The sequence below is a fragment of the Microplitis mediator genome, chromosome 2 (genome assembly GCF_029852145.1).
Source record: "Microplitis mediator isolate UGA2020A chromosome 2, iyMicMedi2.1, whole genome shotgun sequence".
NCBI classification, from domain to species: domain Eukaryota; kingdom Metazoa; phylum Arthropoda; class Insecta; order Hymenoptera; family Braconidae; genus Microplitis; species Microplitis mediator.
This window is the reverse complement of record NC_079970.1, coordinates 6,956,576-6,960,653: the sequence shown is the minus strand read 5'-3', so window position 1 is coordinate 6,960,653 and position 4,078 is coordinate 6,956,576. Positions and strand designations below refer to the sequence as shown.

The following is a 4,078-nucleotide window of genomic DNA, read 5'->3' as shown; positions in this document are numbered from 1 at the left end:
GTTTTTTAAGTATTGAGTTGAAGATCAATGTAACAATTGTGCAAACCTGATAAAATACGTAACAACACTATGAATATAAATATCGCGATTATTGACAATAAATTTAATACTCAGTAATCGGTCTTACTAGCAAGTCCTCGCATCGTTATTTCATACGTAGGTAAATAATTTTTAAAATTAATTTTAATGAATTGTAATTTCATTAATTCAAAACTTCCAGTCTCCAATACTTCAAATTTTCATAATTTATTCAAAAATCGCTATCGCATTTTTCTATAAGAAATTTAATCTTACAATAAAATATACAAACACATTTTCATCGTATCAAATATCAAATACTGTGTCCTTTAAAAATAATTGAGGGGAATTTTTACTAATTCAGACATCGGCTTATCTTGTCATTACTAATTAAGTAGAAGTATCTTTATAAAAAATATCTGCGTGATTTTCCAGAATCTATGTTACTAAACATTTTTGAATCGTTTTCAATTGGTTCATTAACTGTTTTTGATTTATAGGGAAAGTATTTCGTAATAACTTATTGTTCGCTATAATATTTTGTAGTTATTAAGTTTTTTTTTAACTTCCCGCTAAAAAAATTGAAAATTTTCAAAAATTCGGAAAGTTATTGGTTTCGATCGGATTTTCGAAAATCGAATTTCTATCAGATCTTGACGTTTTGAGGTTCTAGGAAGCTATTCTGACTGATTTCAAGATGATGTACGAGTGTATGTATGTGTACGTACGTGCGTACGTATGTACGTATGTAATGTACGCATGTATGTAAATATCTGTTACTCTTGAACGGATCGACCAATTTTGATCGTTGGGATGTCATTCGACGCGGCTTGTTAATATCTAGAAGCTGTAAAAATTTAGGCTCAATCAGTAGAGTGCGTTCGGGGATATTTCAAAAATTAAATTTTTTCAAAAATGTTGTTTCCGGATAACTTTTAATTTATTCAATGGATTGATTTCAATATCTCAAAGAGCTCGAAAACGTATTCACAGCGATGTTTTCGAGCTTAAGGAGCGGGAAGTTTTAGGGCTGGCCCGCAGGGTCAACCGATAGACCGATTTTTTTTTTAGTTTTTTTTTATTTCTCAGAAACGGCTTGAACGATCGACTTCAAAATCTAATCAACTCTACATGATAAAAACAATTTTTTATTTGTATGGGCAACTCAAATTGAATTAGATCTAAATTTTGATATACTCTTTAATATGCAGTTAAAATTTTCAAAATTGGTCAGTTCCATGCGAATCGATATACCCATACACATATACATACATCGAATAAAATATATGCTTAAATATAACAAAGAAAATATATGGTGCCATATATGATATAAATTATATGCTACTTTATATTTCATTTCATGTAATAATTTTATATTTTTTGAATATAAAAGAAAACTACCAGAGTAATCGAATAAATATATTTGTAATACATATATTTTTTTTAGAGACCAACTTATTGTTAAAAAAATGATTTCTATAACAATGTCCAAGTTCACTATTGTTTTATTTTTGCTTACATTGATGGCGATTGGCTCGTTTGCATGCGTTGCACATGGAGACGATGTAAATATATATAATCGAACTTAACCAATAGTTTAATAAATATATAAATATAAATACAAATATATTTAATGTATCATTGTAATATTGCAGTGTAATTCAGGTGATGTATGTTGTGATGGCGATCATTGCAGAGCAAACTATTTTGGCCGCATGACATGTGGAAGACGCTCATAAACTACAGGATTTTGGAGGTGACATATTCGGTGGTTACTATGTCTACCTTTTAATTTTTTTATTTCAGTATTATAATATTTATTAATATTGTAATGGTTATCATCTGAATAAAAATAATTCCCACCATGAATATCTGTAATTTGTTTATTTATTTTATATTGTTTTCGGTCGCCTACTGTCCTTGGTAGCATTATCTACTTATTATTATTTTTTTTTTAATTAAAACAATATTTATCAATAAGCACAATCATGAAAAATATTATTCATGTTACAAAAACTCGGACAAAATGTTAGATAATTTTTTAGTAAAAAGTATGCGTTATCGAAAAATATATGATTAGTGCAATTAAATGAATTATGTAAGTTTGAACATAAAGTGCATTGTTTACTTGGACTATAAACTTTATTTATTAAAAATGGCAGATTGTAAACTCAACAAATATGAGTCTTAGGTCGCTCGCAGTTTCGGAATCACTATGAAATTATGGTGAAATTCCGGTGAGATCATAGTAAAAACATTGTGAGACCATGATAAAATTATGGTGAAATCACCATTAATTTACTGTGGAATGGTTTCGAACTCACTCTGTTACACTGTAAAAAATCACCGGGGTAAGTCCAAGCGGTGTAGGTGTTAAAATTTTCGGTGTTAAATTTACCCCCGAAAGCAGTGTGAAAATAACGCCGCCGCCCGTGTAAATGAAATTTTCCGGTGTTAAAATATTTCACTTTGGAAATGTGTGCACATATGTGTGCGTTTGTGTGAGTGCGTATGCATCTGTGCGCTTTCGTGTTTGAGTGCGCGCGCGCGCGTGTGTGTGTGTGTGTGTGTGTGTGTGTGTGTGTCAAGATATTTTTTGCGTTTTATAAGCTTTCCAAAGCTAATACTCTGAACGGACGCAGTTTACTCCGCTTTTACACCGGTTTAAACCGGGCGAATTACTCCTCCTCCACCGGTGTAATTTTATTTTAACACCGGCCGGAGTTAAAATGAGTCCATTTTTAACACCGCTCTTTTTACAGTGTACCACTATCAGATAACCATAGAATTGCAATATAATCATGGTGAAACTAATATGAATTTATTGTGAACCCATTATGAACCTACAGTGTTATTACTGTCAGATCACCATAAACCTGTGGTAAATAGACGGTGAGACCACCCCAAAACACTACGATAAATCAACTGTAAAATTACTGTAAACTCACAGTGAAATCACTACTAAATCACAATGACAAAATGGCACAAAATGACTGTGAATTCACTATGAAATCACCATAAACACACCGTAAACTTACGGTGAAAGTGAATTCACTGTGATATCATAGTAATTCCGAATCCGCGAGGGGTGAATCAGTATCTTCAGTCTTGGACAAGTCTGTGTAAGCAATATCTTAAATAAATCTGTAGTATTGCCTACTTGAAACAATTCTATCAAAAATATACGGAAAACGGTTGACCCTGCGGACTAGCCCTGAAACTTCCCGCTACTTTTAAGCTCCAGGAGCTCAAAAACATCATTGTCAATACATGTTCAAGCTCATTGAGCTCGAGAATATCTTTAAATACAGTGGTATTTTCGATTATTTTTCGAGAGTTCGAGAAATTGAAAATGATCAATAAGCATCGTTTTAGTTTTGCTAACAATTACGCATGATAAATTCAATCTTTTTTGACAGAAATTCATTGATTTTTGACTATAGTATATTGTACAACTAGTGCGGTAAGTTGTCGATTGCCCACGAGAGCAAAGTTGAGCGCACGAACGAAGTGAGTGCGCTCATTTGCTCGAGTGGGTAATCGGCAACACCGCACGAATTGAACATACATTTTTTTATTATTAATGCGATATGAGTACTATTTTAGTGCTCGCTGTTTTGTTCCCCAAGTAGCTGTTTGCTCATTCAACTGTTGCCGCGACATTTTTGTGGGTTATACGATAATCTGCATATGGCAAGTAAATTTGAGTGCGACAAGTTTACTTGTCGCACTCAAATTTACTTGTCGCACGCAGATAATCGTATAACGCACAAAAATGTCGTGGAAACAGTTGAATGGGCAAACAGCTATTTGGCGAACAAAAGAGCGTGCGCCAAGATAGCACTTATATCGCATGAATGATAAAAAATACATTTATTTTATTGAACTTAATCGTGAATAAAAATTTAAAAAACTCTTACTCATTTATTATTTTCGATTCTTAAATTTTCAAACTCCAACACATAACGTAAATTACTTCACTCTGGTCTGAAATGGTCTTATTTCATTCCTTGTCACCCAATACATTAGTTATAGTAATGGTAAGAATAAAAATTATGTA

At 32.3% G+C, this 4,078-nt stretch overlaps 1 long non-coding RNA gene across 1 annotated transcript; it reads left to right on the top strand.

The window, feature by feature from the left end:
- On the top strand, positions 1-1,887 carry LOC130663751 (uncharacterized). Its single transcript, XR_008989245.1, has 3 exons — positions 1-160; positions 1,466-1,583; positions 1,674-1,887. It is a non-coding gene; the product is annotated as an uncharacterized LOC130663751 (long non-coding RNA).
- Positions 1,888-4,078: the final 2,191 nt, after the last annotated feature.